This window comes from Leptonychotes weddellii, chromosome 1 (genome assembly GCF_054177405.1).
Source record: "Leptonychotes weddellii isolate Sample4059 chromosome 1, ASM5417740v2, whole genome shotgun sequence".
Lineage (NCBI taxonomy): Eukaryota > Metazoa > Chordata > Mammalia > Carnivora > Phocidae > Leptonychotes > Leptonychotes weddellii.
The window spans coordinates 42270339-42294992 of record NC_138369.1 but is presented as its reverse complement, the minus strand read 5'-3'; the positions used below and the strand labels follow the sequence as shown (position 1 = coordinate 42294992).

The following is a 24654-nucleotide window of genomic DNA, read 5'->3' as shown; positions in this document are numbered from 1 at the left end:
CAAGGTGTCTGTAGGTTTGCACTCCTGTCGGAGACTCTGGGGGAAAATCCCTTCCTGGCCTCTTCCAGCTCTTGTTGGTCACCAGCATTCCTTGGATCCTGGTCGTATCACCCCTTTGTCTCATTGATCACATGGATTGCTACTGTTTGTATCAGATGTCCCTTAGCTTTTAGGATTTTATTTATTTATTTTGAGAGAGGAGAGCAATTGAGCACAAGCAGGGAGAGAGAGAATCTAAAGCAGACTCCACGCTGAGTGTGGAGCCCAATGTAGGGCTCGGTCTCCCAACCCTGAGATCATGACCTGAGCTGAAATTAAGAGTCAGATGCTTAACTGACTGAGCCACACAAACCTCCCTTCCCTTAGCCTTCCTTTCATAAGGAGGCATGTTATGGCACTTCGTGCCTACCCAGATAATCCAGGGTAATCTCCTTATCTCAAAATTCTTGATTTACTCACATCTGGAAAGACTTTTTTTTTCTAATAGGTAACATTTACAGAATCCAGAGATTAGGAGCTGTTCTCTTTGGGGCCACCATTCAGTCCACTACACAATTTTTTTATTTGTAACCTTTCTGTGCCTTGTATTTAAGGTATGTCTCTTGTAAGCAATTTGGTTTAAAAAAAAATCTGATAATCTCCGTCTTTTAATTTGCATGCTTGTTTACATTTAACAACATTGCTGATTTATTTAGGTTTCAAACAACCATCTTAGTAGTTGTTTTCTATTTGTCCTACTCTTCTTTTTTCTTCTTTCTTACCTTCTGGATGGACAAAATATTTTTTATTATCCATTGCATTTCCTTGTCTCAGGCTCACGTGTGTGCTTTTAAATAGTGCAAACAAATTTGCATCCAGAATCTTAGTTGCAAAGGCATCTGGGAAATGTATCTTTCAGCTCTCCTGCTCTTCTGTTTAGAAGAAGTATGAAAGGTGGTTGAGAGAGAAAGTCCACCGTATACAGCACACACAGTGAGTTAACAGAGCTGTGATACTTTCCCCACTTTTCTTTATCTTCATTACACAGCACGAGTCCCTCTGTGTGTTCACGAGCTTTCCAGAACAAAACATGGAGCTTGGAGGGAATGGGTGGATGGATATAAGCTTGGGCATTGAACTTAGCCATAAACATAAACATCATGACACCTTTATATTTTTATAATACTTTAGTAGTTTGCTGAGAGGGCTAAACCGAGGAAATGATTTCATGGCTTCTGTCTTGATTTTGAAGGGCTGTCAGAAAGTCTAATAAGGTGATTAATAAATGGGAATCGGGAATACAAATCAGTAAAAGAAATGTGAAAATCTTTTCAATCAGTACATGATACCGGCAAAGACTGATGGAAGGTATAGTGAAAATACTTTTTTTATTGCATCTCTGATTAGTTCTGCCTTCCTTGCTGATGGAAACATATCTCCACAATTTGGAATTACACTTTACTTTTAGTTTAGGTATAAAGCCGATGAGAATGGAATAAAGCAGGGAGGGGCAGAATTAGATACAGGTTTGGTTCTGTTCCAAGTCAGTTTGGCACAGAAATTACAGCCTGAAATGGACTGTCTCATTATGATTCCTCATGTGCTAGCAACAGAGGCTGAATAGATAATTTGCCTTAAAATACAATCCAGAATGGGAACGAATGTGGGGACAGTTGCTGCTACCTAGAGAGCAAACAGGCTTCTGCAACGGCCTAATGATCTATGCAAAATGGATTGAAGTGGCCCTTGCCAGCCTTGATATTTGCCGTGGTGAGTTTTAGTTAAGCACCCCTAAGAATGGTGCACATTAAGTAGGCTTCCAGAGAAAGCTTTGTGGAGTACACAACCAGGTGATTTCCCCCAGAATCAGCACATGGGCCTCTCTTTACCCTTACTTTGAACACTTGGGACAGGTTTTCCAGAATTTAATGTTATTGGGAGGTCTCCTAGAATTGTCTTATTGGTAGTAGTGATTTTGTGTCCTAAACAGTTGTCACTATTTAGAAAGAAGGTGCTAGAAGTAGAAAGAGTTTATATGACATCTCCTGAAACATCAGTTTGAGAGATACTCTTTTATCAGCCAGGATACCTTCCCAGTAAATTATTGCTATTCTCTACTTTGTATGTTGAAGAGGCCGCTTTTCAGAGGGGGCCAAGTGACAAGTTTCTGGCCAAAAAACTGTAAGAACTCTTGGAGAAGAGTTTCTATTCCTGAATAAAAAGACAAAGCCTCAGGAAGAGGTCTGTAGCTTTTTTATTTTTGCTGCTTAAAGTGTGGATGTAATGTCTGGAGATATGGCAGACATTTTGTTAATGTGAGGATGAAAGTCATACATCAAGGTTGGGGGGAAATGCAGGAGAAGACAAAGAACTCAGGTGCTTGATATCGTCCTTGATCAGATACAACAGGCCACAACTGTCTGCCTACAGACTGTTTCTTAAGAAAAATAAATCCCTATATGGTACTTTTCTCTTTGTTGAATTTTTAATTTTTTTCCCCCAGATTCTTCTTCTCTCATGTGGATCCCCTTCAGTGACACAGCCCCTCACCCACTTCTCCCAACACATCCTACCTCCACATTGACATGCACTTGAACCCACTGATAAACCAATACCCTAAATAAAAATTTTAGTTTAAAAATTTTTTAAATGTTAAACATTTTTGTGTGTCAGACCTATATTATTTACTTTATGTAACCCCTTAAAAGTACTGGGGAAAATTACAATGCATTAAAATGTAAGGAGTTCCCATATAATCCCAAAGATGACTGAAAAATTAGAAATTGGACTTTTCAAAATTCAGTATAACATATTGATGCATACACAGGAGAAGAATTATAGAGTAAGCTCCCATACACTACATAAATTCAACAATTTTCATTTTGTTGTGTTTGCTTCATCACACAACTCTGTTACCACTGGGATCCGAGATCATTTATGTGTGACTTCCAATAGTTAGGTAAAATTCTGTGTTAATAAGTTTTAAAGAATCTTTGAGAAAGAATTATGTGCAGTTCTACCAATTTCCCTCCAAAGATACAGACTTGGATGTGTCTAGATGTGAGACTGCTGAGCTTGTGGAAGAACATTGCTTCCCTACATTCTTACCCCATCTTTGGTTCAGGGGCCTTCTAGAGCACAGTTTTTAAAGTATGGTCTGTCCTAAGCAGGATCAGGAATGAGAACTGGCTGGAAATACAGATTCTTTGGTTCCATTTCAGTGCTTCTAAATGAGAGATGTTTGAGTGGGCCCACCAACAAGCCTTTAAACACATCTTCTCGTTAAAGTTGGAGAGCTGGGGTGCCTGGGTGGCTCAGTCGTTAAGCATCTGCCTTCAAGTCAGTCATGATCCCAGAGTCCTGGGATCGAGTCCCACATCGGGGTCCCTGCTCGGCGGGGAGCCGGCTTCTCCCTCTCCCACTCCCCCTGCTTGTGTTTCTGCTCTTTCTGTCAAATAAATAAATAAAATCTTAAAAAAAAAATAAAATTTGAGAACTATTATTTTTGAGAAATCAACTATACAATGTTAGGTGGTGGTGGTTGAGGGCTTATTATCACACATATTCCTTCTGATAGTTCATCTTCTTTGAGACACATTATCACAAGCAGCAGCTTGTGACCACAATATGGATAAAAAAGTACAATCTTACTGGGGCCAGTGGATCTGTTGTAGACCAAATTCACCTTGACTGTCAGGTCTTTGTGGATATTCATGACCTTTGTTAGTGTAATTGATCTGATAAAATGTAAAGCAACAGAGGGACAAATTAATATTTAAACTGCTCCCCCTACTTTGCTGATGAACTGAGGGGAGACGTGACACTCCTCTCCTGACATGACAACTTAGGGGAATTCTTACTGACCTAGACTTGGTTTTTCACTTTCAAGTTTCTCCCCAAAGAGAATGAGGAAATGAACTATGTGTAATTGTAGGATTCAGTAATATTTATATTCCAATTCTTACAATGTCAGAAGCTTTAGTCTGGAAGCTTTCATCCAAAATAAGTGTATGTATACCCCATTGAGTCATACAAGTCAATTTTTTTTTTTTTTTTAATCTCTCAAACTCTATTAACAATCAACAATCCCGGGCAAGGGCCCAGGTGAAAGAGAAGTCAGATCCTTGCAATCTTGACATAGTCAACAGGACACGTTGAACACAAAAAAGCTCAGGGAGAATGCCTCCCAATATTTTTATTACCCCACTTTATTTTTTTAATTTTAATTTTTTCATTATGTTACGTTAGTCACCATTAGTTTTTGATATAGTGTTCTATGATTCATTGTTTGCATATAACACCCCATGCTCCATACAATACGCGCCCTCCTTAATACCCATCACTGGGCTAAACCATCCCCTTACCCCCCACCCCTCTAAAACCTTCAGTTTGTTTCTTGGAGTCCATAGTCTCTCATGGTTTGTCTCCCCCTCTGATGTCCCCCCTTCATTACTACCCCACTTTATCTCCATATTGGCTTGTTATTTAAACTTCTTTAAAAAAAATTTTTTTAGTGGTTGCCCTTGCATTTACAATATATATCTTCAATTAATCAAAGTCAATCTTCAAATAATGTTATACCACTTCTTATATAGCAGAAGATCCTTCAACAGTGTATTTCCAAGTACTTATTCCATCATTTTTACTATTGTTATTGTTATATATTTTACTTTTATATTCATACAAGTCATTCTTCATGTGGAATCCATCTTCACAAGGAGAAAACACAGATGATAGTGGGAACATGGGAAGTATTAAGGAATCTCTGAGAAATATTCATGCACAGCTCTGCCAAGTTCCTTTGGAGAGATAGACATGGACTTGTCCAGATAGGAAATCCTTAAGCTTTATTTTGACCTGTATTCTAAACTTCTTCCATTTAAGAGAGAATGAGCATAAAGCCAATGATATCAGAATGAGATGATTCAGTGAGTCAGGTTAGTAGGACCAACAGTCTCAATTTTCCTGGGATTGGGGAGTTTCCTAGGAGGCTGGACTTTATGTGCTAAAAACAGCAAAATCCCAGGCACAACTGGAATGGTTGGTCACTTTTGTCACTGGATTGAGAAAATTGCATAAAAAATGGGTGGTTTCTAAATCTTTTATTTCTCTATAATGGGTTCTTGCTGTGAACATGAGGTACCCTCCCCAGCAGCCAAGATAGCTGATCTTAACTTTTTGTCATCACCAGATAGAAGCACAGGATTCATGTTTCTAAGCGAGGACTTAGCAGAACATTAGGCTAATGAAACCAAGGTCTGAATCTTAGGAAGGAGCAAAGTGGTATCTCTTCCATGGAGAAAAGCTGTAGCTTTGACTCTTCATGGATTCTTGATGATGAGGATAGAAATAAGACTAGTGCAATTGACTTAATTAGTTCTATTACTCCTTAGTTTTGTCTTCCTGAAATGGGAGTAGAGCCACTCATCTGACAGAATTGCAGATCTGAGTAATGATTGATGATTATACAATGGAGCTTTGCTAACTCTGGAGTCACTGGAGGAGTGTGGCTCATCACATAAGCCAAGTGGCACACTAATCAGGTCATTTCTAGACGTATAGTAGGAAGATTGGGATCTTAGTTGAGATTATTGTTGGCGTATTTTGTGTGTAGCCATAAAGGCACTTGAGATAGCTGTCATTCTTGATGCACGAAGCACCATCATTATTCATCCATGCACACCCTTCTTTATGTTTAATAATATAATGAGCTACTTGCTAGCCTATACACAGCCTAACAACTCACCATTACTGATAATTCACTTCTCCTTATAGCCTTCTTCCTTATCTCATTCTCCTGTTTTCCCCTAGAAGTAACCATGATCCTGAATTTTGTAAATTGTCTCATAGAGCTTACTTTTTTCACTCAATATGATAAGATTTATCAAAGTGATTTCATGGATTTTCTTGCTGTATAATATCCCATTGTGTGACTGTACTGTGATTTTTTTGTCCATTTTTCTGTCAGTGGTCACTGCAGTATTTCCAGGTTTTTGTAATTGTGAACAGAACTCCTATAAGCATCTTCTACGTGTGTCCTGGGGCACCTGTAGAGAAATGCTTTCTGAATCATTGCAGAGCAGTAGAGCTGCCAGGCATTAAGGAACATAGATATTCAACTGTGAAATGGAAATTGTTTGTCCAAGTGGTTGCACCAGTTAACACTCAAATCAGCAGTATATGAGATCTTTTACTCATATTTTTCTGACATTGCCAGTTGGATAGGATGGGGTGTAAAATGCTCTCTCACTGTGATCTCAGTTTGCTTTTCTCTGATTACTAATGAAATTGAGCATCTCTTCCTTTGTTCCTCAGTCATGTGATTTCCTCTTCTGTGAAATGTCTGTTCTTTCCAAAAGTCAGTTGTTTGTCTCTATCTTACTTGCAGGATATATGTGACATTTTATTTACATTTATGTGTATTTCACATAATGTGCATGTGTACATTTATTCCTAATGCATATTTCTAATATGAATCATTTGTTGTTGTATGGATTGTAAATATCTTCTTACAGATTATAGTTTTACCTCCACTTTCTTTAATGTATCTTTTGATGAGCAGTATTCTGAATTTTAATAAAATCAAAATCATTGTTTCTTCTATGGTTAGCCCTCTGTTCTTAAGAACCATTCCTTACACCCAAGGTGAGAAAGACAATTCCCTGTATTTTCTCTTAAAGGCCTTTTTTACTTCTGACATTTATATCCTTAATCCATCTGGGATTGATTATGTTGTGTATAATATGAACAAGTGTTTCAGTTTTTTTTCACAGACATATTGCTTTTTTCATCTCTATGGAAAGGATCCATTTCTAGCTTCTCATTCTGCTCAATTGAGAATATGGTCTCTCAGTTTGGGAGTGTGTGCTGGGGACAGGTGGGAGGCAAGTACTATGGTAGATGGGACGGTTCATCATTCCTAATCCCTAGTATCCATGCAAGTCCTAAACCCTGGCATCTGTGTTTCTCTCAAAACCACACTATGGGGGAAGGAGGTTAAAAATATATCAGTATCTAGGTGTTGCCCCAAAATTTCTGTTTTAATTAGTCTGGGGTGGAGTCTATGGGTCAGTATTTTTCAAAAGCCTCCAAGGAGATTCTAATGTAAATATAGGGTCCAGAAGAACTGTTCTATTTTATGTCCAGAGATGATTTCAAGTAGAGAGCTAACATCATGCTGTACTACTTTGCCAACTTAGCAGAAATCCATAGGATGATTTTCAAACTAACTTTTCTCCCTAACTATAAATATAGTGTATGCTCATTGCAAAGAAAATGAAAACTTAAGGAAAAATTTAAGAGTAAAAAATAAGAATTCATAATTGCATAGCTTATTTTTTATTTTTCCTTCAAGCTTTATCTTGGCATGCATATGTGTATTTATGTAGTTGGAATCATCTTGAAAATAATGAAGAGCATTTTTCTACAACATTCTTCTGAATCACTTTTAAAACTGTTTAATAGTCTATCCTATTGTAATTATTATGTATTGTTCATACTCACACCCTGTCAAAATCTTATTTCATTCTGGTTAGGGATTTGTTTTGCTTATGGTGATTGTAATTCTTATTTTGGAGTGAAAAGAAAGCATATTTTGGGCACTATAATTTAGCATTTAATAGTATTGCCTCCAGCGTCAATGAGATCTGGGTTCAAATCCCAGTTTTGCCACTTACCAATTGCATGACTTTAGGGAAATTATTCTACTACTCTTTCTTTCCTTCTACTACACATTAACATGAAGATAATATCAACCCTTCCCACATAGAGCTCTATTTAAGATTAAATGAGGTGAGTATGAATAGCTTAACACAGTGCTGAGCACATACTAAGTATCTGATGAACTTTGCTAGCTCTGTGCCCACAATGTCTGGAGAGTAGCAAGGATAGCCCTGCCCCCCTTGGCTCAAGGACCAGTATGATTTGCCAGACCCATTTTTTCTGGAAGTAAATGTCCACTGGGAGGATAACAGTCACCAAGATGGACTTTGTCATTGTCCATCTCAATAGCCAGGTGCAGAACTGGCTAGAAAGCTATTTGTTCAAAGGAGAAGGTAAAAAAAAAAAAAAATGCCAGTTACTCTAACAATGGATGCTGCTAACTGGCTAGCTGACTCAAAGTTAGAGTAATTTCTCCCTAGGATTTCCCTTTATTGTAGTGAATAGGTCTCTGCAGTTGAGAGGCAAATGCAGTTTTGCAGCTCTGGAACCAGGTGTGTACACAGCTGGGGATCTGCCTGCTTGGATCTCCATATCCTCTTGGAGCCCACAAGAACATAAAACACAAAGTACCAGCAAGCAAAATAAAGAGTCAGCATGTCCACATTTTCTAAGTAGAGGAGGGAGCAGAGGAGGAAAAGAAGAAATGCAGTGAGAGAAGTATAGATTTGGGTTGGAGTGTTGTACAGTGAATCTGGTTGTATATATTGAAGAGGTCACCTCTGGATAGAAGTGCAGCATCTGAGAAATGCTTGACACCTCATCTAGAATGCACGCTTCTTAAGGACAGGATATTTGGCTTCTTACTGCTCTGTCCCCAAGAATTTAGAGCAGTGCCTAGTATATAGCAGGTGCTCAAATTATTTGTTGATTGAATGCTCTACCGCTGCTTGTTTTAACACTCAAGGGACAGTGAATAGAAAAGAACTGCTTTTCTGAACCAAATTCAGACCAGCAAGGAAGACCTGGTGAAGAGACCAGGGGAAAGCATAATGTCATGTGAGCTCCTGGGCCAGGGGATAGCAGCCTGCCCATAGCCAAGTGGACAGATGAGGCTTTGGAGAGACAGATTTCAAAATGTCAAAATATAGTAATGAACCCAAGATCAGAAACAGGAAGATGACAGACCTAAGAGCAATAGAAGACACTTGGAAATAGAATTCTGAATCTCTGGTCAGGATCCCAGGAAAGGAGAGAAAAAAGGTTTAAAGAGACAAATGTGGGTATATAGCAAACTTGCCATTGAGTTGGTTTTCAACCAATTTATGCAAAAGCTGGAAGGTGGGCAAATGCAGACCACTACAAAATAGTGACCTGTAAGAGTAGTGTTTTAAGCCTGAAGTCCAGAATGAGTGGAGGTGTGCAAAATGAATTAGAGCTGATAAAAGTATCTTTTGCTTTGTTATCAAAGCCAGAATTTGGGAAAAGTAGTACGGTCGCTTAGATTTGACCAGTGGTTCTCAAAATATAGTCCATGGACCAGCAGCATCAGCATCACCTGGAAAAGTATTAGAAATGTAAATTACCAGCTCCCATCCTCAACTAGGGAGTTAAAACTTCAGGGCAGGGGCGGCTCAGCATTGTGTGTTTCAGTAAACCTTCCAGGGAATTCCAATGCCCACTAAATCTCAAGACACACTAGATTAGAATGTTAATCCTCCACCCTACGAATGGGAAGCTTGCAGGGAAAAAAAAAATGCCCAAGCTTTACCCCAGTCTCTGTGGTGGGCTCTGGCCATGTGTATATTTTAAAATCTTAGTGAATTGAATATACAATCAGGGTCAAGAACCAAACTCCAGTTCAGGTACCAGCAGTGTCATTGTATACCCAAGGAGTTTATTAGAAATGCAGAACCCTAAGCCCTTCCCACTGAATGAGAATCTACATTTTTAACAAGATCCCCAGGTGATTGATAGGCACATTAAAATTTGGGAAGCATTTATATAAAAGTTAAAGGAAAAAGATCAGAATTTGTACCCTGCCTCCACTTTATTGATTTACTAATTTCTCTTAAAAAGGGAAAAAAGAAAAGACAAAAAGCCAGGATAAACACACTGACACAGGAGACAGGAAGCATAGTAAAGGTTTGGAGTCAAAGAAAGGAAAGCCATGTGAATGAGAGAAACAGGTATTTTGTAAGGCTTAGGTGCTTGAATTGCCCATACATCTCTTTTGACAATACTTGGGTTATTCGTTAACCAACAAAATAAATACTTAAGGACAAAACCAGGGGCGGCAACCATTGTGTGATCTCAGGCCACTGTGATGAGTTTGGGAGAGTAAAGATTATCAGGATTGTGCTGTCAGTTCCCAAGCATGCCCTGTCCTTCCCTCTCCCCTTGAGGAGTCCTGGGGAATGGGACTGTGTCCAGAGTCTGGAGGTGGTGCACCACGGCCAGAACTTCCAATGGAGAAGACTTTGGGAATAACTTTGGAACTTGATTTGATTCCATGGCAGGATTGCAGGGAAGATGATCAAGCCAATGTCCTTATTTATGAATACTGAGAAAAAAAGACAGCCTTAGAAGCCACTCATGGTTCATGAAGTAATAGTTTGTTTCGTAGGTTTTGTGACAGAGTCAGAAGTAATGTGGATGTACTGTTTTGAAATTTACAAGCCATGACAAGTGTCCTTTGCTTTGGTTCATTTCCTCTTATTTTTTATTAGGCAAAAGAAAGTAACACAGGATGATTGTTCTTGCAGGTTGGGGGGGGGGTTCTAATTAGAGCACTAACCATACTTCTATCTACCTAATGCTGATTAATGCACAGAAGTCAGCCTCATCATGGGTCTCTGGTAGAAGCCTCTAAGACCCTGCTCTAGGCTCCATCGTTTTCCAGAATATTATCACTATCTCGGCTGAGAGTTAGTAAAGCAGATTTATCACTATTATGATGGTTGGAAGTATAGAGAACAGATACAAATAGCAGGGTCTAAACAGACATTCAGTTGAGGGCATGATAAAGCAAATTTTACAAAAAGGTCATTTATAGAAGAAAAATGTCAAACGAGAAGTAATATAGCAGCAGCAACTAGAGGAGGAGGGATTGAGGGATTTGAATCCATTGGAGCCTAATTTTTTTTGTTGGTGTGAAGTGGTGGCCAAAAGTGCTGCCAGATACCTTAGGCATTAATTATGCTGACAGCAAAGAAGTGGTGTTTCTTCCCCACTTGGACCCCAGCCACCCGACCTCCAGCCGTGTTGTTGGTTTTTGTGTTCAGACTTGGTTAGCACATTTTGATCGTGAAGTTAACATTCAGACCAAGTTCATACAGAGTGACCTGATGGATGAAATGACATGAATCCATGTCTTATTGATATTGTAAGATGAGGACATGAAGGGCCCCAGGAGTGTGTGGATTGCTTAGGATCACATAGCCGATGTGTGCTCTGACATAGGAGTTGTGATTCTGAATCTAGTACCTTCTTGCTATCACGTCTCCCTCCCTCCTTCAAACGAAAGGGGTTCTGATGTAGCATACCCAGCCATCTGCATCAACATCCCACTTCTGAATTCTGGTTCACATTCTGGTGAAAGGAAGCACTGCGTCATAGGAGTTGCTCTCCTTTACTGCAAAGGCTGAGTGTACAATGTTCATGGCTCGTCTGTTGCTTCCCCTGGATCACCTGGGTCTTACCTGCCCTTTGAGACCCAGCTCCAGCCCCTCTTGCCACATAGACTCCTCCAGCCCTCCTCCCATGTTCTCCTACTCTTTACCTTCATCCATCCATTCTTCCTTTCACAGATTGCTTTACAAATATTTACGGAATGCTTACTCCTTGTCAGGCCCTGTTCTGAGTGCTAGAATATTACAAGGAACAAAACAGACAATATATCTTTTCTCCTAGTTCTTACTGCAGGAAGGGACCAACAAAGACAAAGAAACAAATCTAAAAAGTCAGGTAATAAATGTTAAATAAATAAATAAATAAATAGAGCAAGTCAGTGGATTCTCCGTGATGTGGGGGGAGGAGGGCTGCTCTGTTAGATCAGCTCAGAAAAGACCTCTGATGTAGTGATGTTTAAGAAGAAACTAGAAATACTGAGGAAGTGGTGTCATGTGGCTGCGTGGGGGGAGATAGTGCTAGGCAAGAGAACAGGCATGGGCAGTGCTAGGTATATTTGAGGAAGAGCAGGGAGACCTGGAGGGGAGTGGGCATTGGTTCTGCTGCCTGCTATTGGTTCATTTTCTATTACATCTGTCCTAGGGCAACAGACACACTTCAACTCAGCTACCCGGTTGGGAAGGGAGCTTGTGGAAGATGATTAGAACTGTCTTTTGAGGATTATAAATTAAAGTATATAAAGTGTACATTGTAATGCATGTGACATACATAAGGTGTATGATGCATATGAAGTATACAATATGTATTAAATGTATATATACATATATAATCTATATAATGTATATAAATAACAATTCCTTATATAGTGCTACAGAAGCTTTAACTTTTATCCTTATCATTGTCTTGATCACTGTCATCTCAATTCTACCCTGAGGATCCAGGGGCAGAGCAAAGGTCCTTGGAGGTAGTTCTTTCCAGTCCTACGTGGAATTGCTTTTGTTACTTTGTCTGCACTCTTGCTTATATGTCGGAATCATCAGGAAAGGCTCTTAATGTGATTTCTTGGTGAAATAAATTATTTCTCCTACATGGCCAGAAGTCAGCCTGGCTTGCCCATGTGCCCTTTTACCGATTGTGTTTGCACGTCTGGAATGAAAAAAGCACTGTGCACTTCATTTTATTTTTAAGACAAGATAGAACAACCATGGTGGTGCTAATGCTAGTGAACACATGTGCCGGGTTAACCAAGTGCCAAGCAGTGTTCTAAGCCCTTTGCATGGATTTTTTTTTCCTCTTAATCTTCCTAAGTCTATGAGATATGTAATAGTATTAATTTGTTTTCCAGTGGAGGAAATGGAGGATTCAGAATGTTTCTGTAACTTCCCTTGGGAGAGCTAGCAGGAGGAGAGCCAGGTCTCACACTCAGTTATTTGGCTCTACCACTTGAAAATATGGATGATCCAAAACTCATATCTGCTGTGATTAGCTTTTTATCTCATTGGTCTACTGTTTGAAGGGTATTTAAGGGACTGGAAAAGGTGGGAGACATTTTAATTTTTCTCAGTGTTATACTGAAATGAGATTTCTAGTCTTTGCATACACATTTCCTGGGCCAAGGGAGCAGCAAAAGGTTGGTGGATTCTAGACACAGTAGAAAATCAGTTACAAGTAGATCCACAATGGGCTATTTAAATCCATTTAAATGGATTTGGGGGTCCTGCCCTCACTGCTAAAGACCAGTGTCATCCTCTGTAAATCAACATTTTTTTGTACTCCTGACACCCGAGTTAGTGCGAGTTTATCCATGAGAGTATTTCCTACATTTGAGTTTGGGGAACCCCAAGTCTTAATCTTGCTGTCAACATGGCCACCATATTTGTTTGAAAGTATAGACAGATGCATTGTTGTAGTAATCTTTATTTAGATCCTTCGGTTAAGTTTCACAGAGACATTTATCTTTTCACTCATTTGCCCCCAGATTGTTTATTGAAGCTAATATTTCTTTATTTTCTGTTCCCTCTGACACTGTTTTTTAATTTCTGCATTTATTTTTATTATTTTTAATTTTTTTATTATGTTCAGTTATTCACACTTTGGTTATTTTTGACAGGTAACTTACTGAGTCAGTGTCTGAGGGTTGTCAGGTCTTTGATTTTAAGGAAACAAAATGCATGGGCTTTGTGATACTCCTTTTTTATGAGAACATTTAGTACCTCTGGGTTTATCATTTGCATATCAGATATGGCTTTACTTGTGAGCTAAGGCTTGTTTCTTTAACAAGTTTGGTTGTTTTCAGTGTTCCCTGACTTAAGATTTTATGAAATAAGCTATAACTAAAAGGGGATAAACAACTAAAAATATTTATTTCAGGAAATAAAAAAGTTAACCAAAGTATTTTATTGGTACATTCTTTGACAATATCACAGAATTGAAAGAGAATGGTAAGAGGGAACTTTTCAGCAAGGGTGTTTTTCCACTAAATTGGCACATAAGCAGCAAGATTAACGAAAGTACTTATTACAAACAGTAAAAAACATACATGCTTTTTTTTTTTAAAGTCCTTATCACACTGGTCAGTCATAGGGGGGCATGAACAAAACCTCAAGACATGAAAAATCCATATTCTTTTCTTCAAATAGCTTAATCATTATTAAAATTATTGCAAAATATCCATATACCTTAATTAAAATAACAAAAGAGAACACAAATACAAATATTGAACATAAATTATTAACATGTACTGTAAAATACATTACTGGCATGCATTCCAAAGATCAAGACCTCTATTCAGTTCAGCCAATACCTTCCTTTTGTGGGACCTATCCTAATACCAAAGATAAGTGGGGCATTCTTTCTCAGCACAGTTTTTGGTCTTTAAATATCTTTTTTGTTTTAAAAAAAAAACAACAACATGATTTGCAGTGATACTATAATCATAATTATACAGTCATTACATACGTGGTTTTAATTTCCTTTTTTTTAGTCTGCCGAGATCTTTTTAACATTAGAATTGTTTCAAAATTTTTCCACATATTCTGCCGTCTGAGAGAATAGGGCTGTATGGAAACAAGGCATTCGAAAACAAACAGTGAACCGAGGTACAACATCAGATGGCAAAGTGCAAAAGTCCTCACAAACTGTACAGAAAATTTCAAAACCTTGCAGTCTCGAAGTACATACGTAGAAAGACAGGTCAGCCCCAAAACGTTCACTGTGGCTCTCGGTGGTTCATCCTAAAGAGCCTGGGTGGGACTTGAGTCTCAACACTCCCTGTCGTAGGGAAGGTCCAAACTTGCAGCCGAGTTGGCAGTGGTGATGCCAAGTGACTTATTAAGCCAAGATAAAGTAAGAATATTTCATAAAGCAGCTGTGTAGGACACTTGGATCCTCTAACGTTGGTCTCCTGGCCAGCGATGCTCCTCCAGTGATGGATAGTGGGCAGGACCAAAAGAGTCCTATGCCAGGTTGGGTGACAAAGCAACTGAGGGTCTTCCTCCTCCATGGTTCCATGGAATGAAACAGGTTAGATAACCAGGTTATTGTAACTGACATACTTCTTTTTTGCAGCAGGGCCTGAAAAAAAAATGTAAGAGTCAGTTGTAGCAATGATCTTATTTGCAAAGGTAGAAACAGAATTAGATCTGGGATGACTTGAATACAATGTCAAGATGGAACCGTGCACCACTGGGAACACACAAATCACTTTGGATTCCTATGACTCTTTCTAAGGTTTTGTCTACTAAAATCTGCAGTGCCCAGCAATTCTCAAACCATCTGTGCTCTCTATTCTAAGACGTCTCCAACCTCCCTCTTTAAGGTTTATAATGGTTAGTAAATTAATTAGTGGATGCCGTGCTTTCTAATTAGCCTACCCTAAGCTTAAAGGGCCCACCCATGTTGCAGGATATTTCGCTGTGTGATCTTCTCCCAGACCTCCTCATAATAAATGGCCATTGCTTGGGACAGGTCTGTCCTGGGTCACTGCGATTGATTTCCATTGACTACAGATTAGGTCAACCAGTGCCTTCTTCAGTTAGGATTCACACAATCAAATTACTAGTGACTGACTTGCACAGTGTTATCATCAGTAAGTTGTAAATGGTAATTTGTAGAACTATTTCCATCAAAGTTTGAGGCTCACTTAAATCTCACCACGCACGCCTTTTATTTGTTTTCTTTAAATAATAAATTACTTTTCTATTTGGTGTAGTGATTCTAGAACCCAGTTCTACTCATTCATTCATTCATTCATTCATTCAGCATTGGTTGCCTACCATATGCCAGACATGGGATTAGGCACTGATGAGCAGCTGATGAGCCGCTGATGAGCAAATCAAACCCTTTCCTGTCCTCATCCTGGAAACAAAGACACCAAGATTCCAAAGTATGACTGATTTATATTATACTCTAGTTCTCAATACCAGGTAATACAATTGCTGTAATGTGACATGTTCTTTATTCATTAAATCTCAGTAGTTTTGCATCAGCTTCTGTTGGACACAAAGTAACTGTCACGTAGCATTTACTGATGGCTTATTTTACTTACTGTTTTTTATTCTAAGTAGTATTGTTCATTTAATATAAACAAGTAACAAGAATTCTTCCACACCTCTTAAGTAGGGATTCATATGGGAATTTAGAAGAATGGAGAAGCTACAATAGCATACTGAGAGAGTTTGCATCTGAACTTTGAGTAGGTAACGCAGCTAGTACATTACAGATACAAATATGCATGTGTACACTCTACAAAAAGACAGATTTTATTTTCTGGATTAAAAATTCAGACTCTCCTTCTGGTAAATTTTTATTTAAAGATTCAGACTCATTTCTCTATTAAATCACATTGCATTTATTAACTAAAATTAGAGGAGAAAATAGAATTATATGACATTGAGGGTACTCTGGAAAATCTGGTCATGAGCTGGGTCATGGTGCATCCTCCTTGATAAATACATGGTATCAATAATGCCTCAGCCTTCTAAGAAGGTTCCCATTGTTAGTACAGCCTTCACTGTCTCACTAATATGCTTGGTTTAAATATAAAGAGAAAAACTTTCTAAAAATGTTTTCTTTACTCTGAAGCCTATTTACAGTGTCATAGCTAGATAACTCCAGCAGATAATTGCAAGAAATAATCACAGCCTGCCTTGTCAGATGGTAATATACTAATTATCCTCAGCAAAAAAAGGAGGGGGGAGAGGGATCAAAGAAAAAACCCAGAGGTTTAATGACCTAAATATCTGAGATTACCTTTATTGTGTGATTATTGTGTGACTGTTTTCCGTATAAGCATAACTGTCTAGTGAAGAAAGCACAACATATTTGAAATTCCTCAAACAGGTTACTTGAAAACACCAATTTCTCTGGAAGAGTCTTCACCAAAAGAATAAAGAAGTTAGAAAATATTGTCCTTAAATCATAAAGCTGAGCATTGGTTTGTATTAAACTATCATCAAGATGAGGTTATGCTGTAAAAAATTCAAAATGATGATAATGTTAGTGGAAATTCACTGATGCTTGGCATGGATTACCTTCTTGTGTTTGTAAGCCTTGAGATGAATGCTGTTTATAATCTCCGCCTTATATAGGAAGGGTCTGAGGCTCAGAGGGACTGGCATTCCAAAATGAGGCTGATGTTTGAATCTAGAGTTTGCTCTCCAGACCATAGTAGGAAGACCATGCTGCACTTGGACTCACCTGACCCGGGTTCTGATTCAGCTCTATCATTTACTTGAGGTGTGACCTAGACCAGTCCAATGACATTGAACTTCTCTGAGCCTTTGTAAAAATGGTTAGAATAATTGTTACCCTGTGGCCTGTTAATGGCATAAATGTATGAAATATTCCAGTTTCTCATCTGGCAACATAATGCATAAAGGTATTTTTAAATTACAAAATTCTTGTACAAATGATTAGCCTCAATTCATGCTTTCTTGGCAGAATAGCTGAGGAATGTTGCAGCAAAATGATAATGGAGTTGTGTAGGTCCTAGAATGGCAATTTATGTGCTTTTCAGAGCAATGCCCAATGTATTATAATGTTTATTTTTAAAATGTTCTAGCCTTATGAGTAAATAAGATAAGTACCAGTGGTGTCTGACAATTCCATTTATTTGAATAGCAATGTAGTTTATGGCCTAGAAAAGAAAATTGCTTAGCTCAAAATAGTTGTACAGTGAAACACTTTCTAAAGAAATATACTTTTAGTATTTTAAAGTAGAATTTTTTTCTCTTGTAAAGTTACAAGTTTTTCTTGTAAAGTTACAAGGAACATTAAGAATATATGACAGGGTCCCTGTCGAATTTTTAAAAGTTACCTACATCGGTAGTTTTCAAAGCAAGGTATCTTAGAGTTGATGTTTATAATGAAGCAGTATTATGGGTACTGGTTTTTGGAACGAATTACTTTGCTCCTTAAAAACGCTAGACATTCCATCTTACTCTTGGTGTTTTGTCAAAATCAAACTGGATTTGACATTAACTTGAACTACTTGAACTACTACAAGTGAACTACTTGTTTTCTCGCTAATTTCTCATGAGAATTTTTGTCTCACGAAAGCTTCATTTCTCAAGTGTGGTCCATGGAACACTTTTAACCCAGTCTATAGAAGTGAAGAAAAAAATAATAAAAAATGGAGAAGAAAAAGAGTCTTATGGATATTATAAGAAACATTGAATTATGGGAAACATAAATAAATATAAAATTTTGAATAAGATTAAATAAGCCTCTTTTCTCTAGCCCATATTTAATTTCTTTATTTTTTAAATAATAAGGAACTGCATAGTTCATTGACAATATTCCATATATTTCTGTGAGCTCTTGTTAAAAATTTAAATGTGTATGTAGATATATATATACACGTATCAGTGTATGTATGAAGTGATTCAAACAGCCACAGAAAGTGTAGACAATCACGTATCACAGCCTTGAAAATAGTGCATTAATGGGGCGCCTGGGTGGCTCAGTTGTTAAACGTCCGCCCTCGGCTCAGGTCATGATCCCAGGGTCCTGGGATCGAGCCCTGCATCAGGCTCCCTGCTCAGTGGGAAGCCTGCTTCTCCCTCTTCCACTTCCCCCTACTTGTGTTCCCTCTCTCACTGTACCTTTCTCTGTCAAATAAATAAATAAAATCTTTAAAAAAAAAAAAAAAGAGGGGCGCCTGGGTGGCTCAGTCGGTTAAGCGGCTGCCTTCGGCTCAGGTCATGATCCTGGGGTCCTGGGATTGAGCCCCACATCTGGCTCCCTGCTCGGCGGAGAGCCTGCTTCTCCCTCTCCTTCTGCCTGCCACTCTGCCTACTTGTGCTCTCTATCTGTCAAAAAAATAAATAAAATCTTAAAAAAAAAAAGAAAGAAAATAGTGCATTAATACATTTACATCTTTGCTTCAGGTGCCCCTCCATCCACCCATAGGAAATAAAACACATCTGAGCCTTCCCTACTTCCCCACCCCCACTGCCAGTTCTTCCCTCTTTCTCCCATCTCAGCCTGTTAGTCTGATGTGGGTCTGCATCTTTCCCAATGAGGCTCATGCTGCTATTGCATACGTAGTTGCCCATAAAATATAGAGAGTTTTGCTTTGTGTTTTTTCAATTGTACAAAAATGGTATCACTGTGCATATCCATTTGCAACCTGTTTTTCATATAACATTGTCGTTTTAATATTTATTTCTGTTGATTTGGTAATCATAATTACTATATAGTTTTCCTGTATAAACATAGAACAAGTTTCTAATTCTTTTTTTATTGATGGACCCTACTTTATATTTTTTAAAGATTTTTTTATTTATTTGATAGAGACACAGCGAGAGAGGGAACACAAGCAGGGGGAGTGGGAGAGGGAGAAGCAGGCTTCCCGCTGAGCAGGGAGCCCAATGCGGGCTCGATCCCCAGACCCTGGGATCATGACCTGAGCTGAAGGCAGACGCTTAACAACTGAGCTACCCAGGAGCCCCAATATAATTGTTTTCAATAGCAAACAATACTGGAATAAATGAGATTTGAAAACCAATATCATCTATAAAGTTAAATGATAAAAAATTATAAACTAGGAGAAATTATTTGCAATATATTTAATTGACAAAGGAGTGTTATACAAAAATTTTAATGTATACAAATTAATAAATAAGACAATCTAATTTAAAATAAATGAATCAAGTGATATCAAAAAGTAATTTGTAGATAAAAAAACATGAAAAATGCTCAACCTCATCAATTGGAAAAATACAAATTAAAATAATAAAGAGATGGCATTTCATGCCCAGCCATTACAAAATAAAAAGTGCATTTGCACTAATACCACATACTAGTGAGTGTGGGAAGTGCAGATTCTTAGACTACTCTGGTAAAAATGGAAATTGGTATAATCGCCATGAAAGAACCATTTGGAAAGACCTAGAAAAGCAGAGGATATACATAGCATCGACACAGCAGTTTTATTTCTACATATGTGCCTGAGACACGTTTTCACATGTGCACATGGACATGTGTGGGGCCTCTCAGGGCTATTAACATAATGTTGTGCTTTGTGATTCTCTAAGAATTCTCCTACAGCAGCTGGGCATATAGTACAAATGAGCAAAGTGAGTCAAGTGTACAATATTAAGGAACAGCATGAACCCCGATCCATTGAAAAACACTTTCCCCATGTGATAGCATAATGATCTGTAGGATGTTACCTTATTTTAGTCAGATATTTCATTTTTTAAAGAGGAGCTGAACTTCTGTGTTGTTAGGTAAAGCTTCATTTTTTATTCATTTGAAATCTCTTTTCAAAATTTTTCATTTATTGAGCACATCTTATATATTGGGCTGTCTTCCAGGCTTTACAAATGCCTATTTTTTAGTGCCAGGTTTAAAATCATATTAAAACCTTGAGCAAATCAAAGGAAAGAGGCCAGGGGCTAGAGTAAGTCTCTGAGCAGCCACTTTGTAACTTTCTGAGGCTGTTTGCACTGTTTTCCAAATTTATTTGATTGCATAGCCCTCTCTCCCCTTTTTAGTGGATCCCTTGCCACTATACAAGAATGTACTTTTGGTTCTTTCTTAAATGTTGGTCCTGCCTGTTACTTCCGTCCTTTGTAAAGCTTACCAAACTCGGGAACACTGGTTTATTGCCTGATGAAACTTGACTCAAACTGACTTTTCTATGAACCTATTCTAAGTGGTATCTGTGCCTCCCCTCCCTGCTGCCATTGCTTCCCTGTCAACCATAATTCACAGCTGTTGTTTAGTTAAAAATACTTTATTTTTTTAAAGATTTTATTTATTTGTCAGAGAGAGAGAGAGCACACGTGAACAAGCAGGGGAAGTGGCAGACAGAGGGAGAAGCCGGCTCCTTACTGAGCAGGGAGCCTGATGCGGGACTCAATGCAGAACCCTGGGATCATGACCTGAGCTGAAGGCAGACGCTTAAGCGACTGAGCCACCCAGGTGTCCCTAAAAATACTTTAAATGGAAGAAATTCTTCATATTACAGTTACTAAAACAAAAGGAAATACTTTTAGCTATTAGTTCTGTGATCACTGGCTGTTTCCTGCCTGTTCATTTCATTAGTAAATGACCTTAGCCCATCGCTTAATGGCAAATGAGTATATGTTACCTTCAATTGTTAATTTCCACTAAGAATTTCAAAAAAGCTAGTAAACTTCTTATATTCCTAAATCTTTTTTTTTTTCTTTTAATTGTCTTCTAAAAGTAGCACGTTACTCAGCCAAAAAGATGGAAAACCCAAGAATGGAGAATATGATTACCAAAAAAATGAGGCATTCACAGTTGTGCAAGTTGAACACTGATCTAAGGAAATCTGAGACTTTTCTGCATCTTCTCTGTCCCACCTCCAGCTCTACCGCAACAACTTACCAGGAGAATGCTGGAGTATTTGTTTTTATGTTAGTTAACTGGACTTCTTGACACAAAGAGCTTGGCAGGGGTTAAAATACAATCAGCTAAATATGTCAGGATTCCACATCACCGGTAATTCTAATCTAGTTACCAAAGATCCAAAATCTGAATTTCTGTCCATGTACCCAACCATCCATCTAATAAAATATTATTTAGCACCTGTTAAATACCAGTCACTTTAATACATGCTAATCTTGCAAAATGGCTTGGAAGTTTGCAAGCTGTTGGTTTGCTTCTCATTATTGTAAATTTGGATTATTTGACAACATTTAGAGAGGATTGCTATGTGCCATCAGCAAGGGCTTGGCATTTCCTTTGTTGTTTTTCCTACGTAACACAATCAGCATAAGACAAGAGTTCATAGGCCAGACTCACACTGAGAGGAGTCCCCAAAGCAAATTGGCACCTTCACCAACGTTGAACGAGGGAGACTGTTCAATGGATGATGGGACCAGTCTACCGTATGTGCAGACAATAGTAATCCGGTTCAAGAAAACAGAGAAGCAACATCCTAGATATCCTTAGAAAAAATGTGCGAAGTGCTTGCTCCATTTTCATTAGGAACAAAGATATGAGTCAGGTGTAGTCCCTTTTGTTAAGGAATTTGTTTTATGGTTGGGGAAATGATTATAGAGACTGTGATAAGTGCTTAGAGATACATGACAAGGGCTAATTAACTCTGTATTGGATGGGCGTGTTTTGTACTAAGCCTGAGAAAGCTTCTCAGTGAAATGGGCACTTCATCTGGATGACGAATGGGAAAATATAAGAAGGATGCAGGTGCGGGGCGCCTGGGTGGCTCAGTTGTTAAGCATCTGCCTTAGGCTCATGTCATGATCCCAGGGTCCTGGGATCAAGCCCTGCATTGGGCTCCCTGCTCTGCGGGAAGCCTTCTTCTCCCTCTCCCACTCCCCCTGCTTGTGTTCCCTCTCTCGCTGTCTCTCTCTGTCAAATAAATAAAAAAAAAATTAAAAAAAAAAGATGCTGGTGATTTAAAAGTACACCATGTTCCTATCAAGGTGTGTGGGGAGGGGAGTCAGAAAGTTCTGGAACTGAAGGTTGACAGGGTAGGAGGGTCCAGATAATTATTTCGGTGAATATGCATGCTGCCATAGTAAATTCAAGACACTGGAAATAGTGATGAACAAGACAAAATCCCTATGGTTATTTATCTTCCTAATGGAGTCTCTTGTCAAAGGCCTTGAGTGCCAAAGTAAGCCAATGGCAGTTGAGAGGCCATGGGAAGCCATCGGTGATTTTGAAGCGGAATCTTCAATCCTCAACTTGGAGTTCCCTCCCTACAGTGTTAACTAGCTTTCTCCTAACTACCTCCTACTCCTCATTCCCTTTGTAGTTTCTCAAAGTCACTTGATTCAGGGAGCCTTTCCTGACCTCCTCCAGACTAGTTAGGTGCCCCTGCTCTATTGTCTCAGGGCTTCTCTACTTTTCCTTTGCCACACTTAGCACAGCCAAGGTGTGTCACTTACTGCTCATTGCTCTCGTGTGTCTCAGACATTAGCAGTGCAGGTGTAAGGATGGAAGAGACCCTTGTTTTTCCTAGTGCTTAGAAAGTGTGTAATACCAAGTCAGTGCTCGGCATTTACTGAATGAATCACCGTAGAGAGGCTTCTGCTCTCTGAAGTCATTGTCAGATCTAGGAATGTTTTAGGAGAAAAGGAGAGTTCCACCCTTCCCTCCTCCTGCCCCTGCCCCAGAATACATGGGAACTTGACTGGCTTTTTCAACCACTTTTTTTTTTTTTTCTCAGTGTCCCACGCGGTGCTATTGTATACAAAGCTATTGCTGTAACTCCTTAGATTGCATTTGTAACTTTTAAATCACAGTATTCTTTTTTCCCCTTTTAGCAGCCGCAGAGGCCCAAAACAGCCTAGCTAAAATTGAGAAATCAATTTTCAATTCTGCCATGAAAACAGTCAATGAACATTCTAGTGTTTCTTTAAAAAAATTAATTTGTTTTTTAAGATGTAAAGCATCAAGCAGAGGTTTACATGGTTCTTGGAATATGTTTTGGAAGCAAACAGACTAGGTCTCTGATAGGAAACATCTTTAAACTTGGCCAAGTTAAGATCTGGGTAGTTTGATTGAGGCTATATATGTTTTGCCCTAGAAACAAAAAGGATGCTCTAGATTACTGCATCAAAGATTTCTATTTTTTCTTGTTATGCACTCTGCCTGGGCATTCAAAAGCTTTTGTGTGTTTTGCAATTTCAATCTATTACAGATATGAGCATTCTGGAGCATATTATGGATGCAGTGGTGCATCCAAGACTGAAGCTGTGCATGAAAGCCCGTCTTAAGCATAATGTTACAAATAAGGCAATAGCGACAAAATAGTAGCAGAGTAGTACTTAGTGTTCCTGGATGAAAATCTCTAGCTAAAATCCAGGTCTTGCTGTTTTGGAGTAGGAGATTCACAGTCCATTCATTCACTTCTATTTTCTTTATTCCACTATTACTGAGAGCTTATGGTGTGCTAATGGTAGTTTGGTTAAAAACAGTGGCACAGAGGTAGGGGAAAATAGTCTCTATCTTTGAGCAACTCCTGCTTCAGTGCAATTCAACACATTTATTGACCACCTACTATGTGTCAAACACTATTATAGGCAGGGAAATTTAGCCATGTTACAGAGCTGCACAACCCCTGATTGTATGGTGCTTATATCCTGTTGCAGAGAGACAGATAATTTTTTTTAAAAAAGGTAAATGCAGCCAATTCTTGTTATTTGTTGTTATATTCTATAAAGTTGCTACAAACACTGAATTATTGAATACTGAATCATTGCTCCTAGGGGAAATACAAGGTTAGGTTCCTATGAGACTCTGGCCACAACACTTTATCAATCAATCAAGACATAGCCTTGATTTATGTTTGTTTTTGTTTGAAGATGCTTTATTTAATATACATTATTGATTGGTTATCATTGAACTCATGGCCAACAGAATTATAACTCATGCATCCTGAACTTAAGAACACTAGATAGCACTAAAACAAGGCAGAGCACCACCTTGTTCAGCCTTAGCTGAGACTGTGTGCATTTAATGACTCAAATATTTCCCTACTCTGAATACGTCTGCAAACAACTACAAAAGCACAAATAATGGTTTTGGAGTTACACATCAGTTTTAGCAAGTAAGGGAGTTTGTAAATAGTATATGTGCTGCCAAAGCGAGCACTGGGGAGTTTGTAAATAGAGAACCCATGAATAATGAGGTTCAACTCTATGCTGATGTCAGGCAATCCCAAACACTATGAAAAAAAAAATGACTAAGGGGCTAGGCAGATTAGGCAAGGTTGTCCTCCTAGGAAAGGTGATAGGTAAGGTACAGAGAGGATGACATTTGAGCAGAGGCTTGAAGGAGATGAGAAAGAAACTATGAAAATTCTTGGATCATAGAGTGAACAGCAGGTGCAAATCCCTGAGGTTGGCATCTGAAAATCCAGGATGGCTGGAATAAAGAGAGTGA

At 38.6% G+C, this 24654-nt stretch overlaps 1 protein-coding gene across 1 annotated transcript in view; it reads right to left on the bottom strand.

Annotated features, from left to right (window-relative positions):
- Window positions 1-13612: 13612 nt before the first annotated feature.
- Window positions 13613-24654, bottom strand: part of GRM7 (glutamate metabotropic receptor 7) — a 755739-nt gene continuing 744697 nt past the window's right edge. The window contains exon 9 of the mRNA XM_081820434.1: window positions 13613-14841. The gene's annotated coding sequence lies outside the window, so the exon portion shown is untranslated. The remainder of the gene's footprint in view (window positions 14842-24654) is intronic.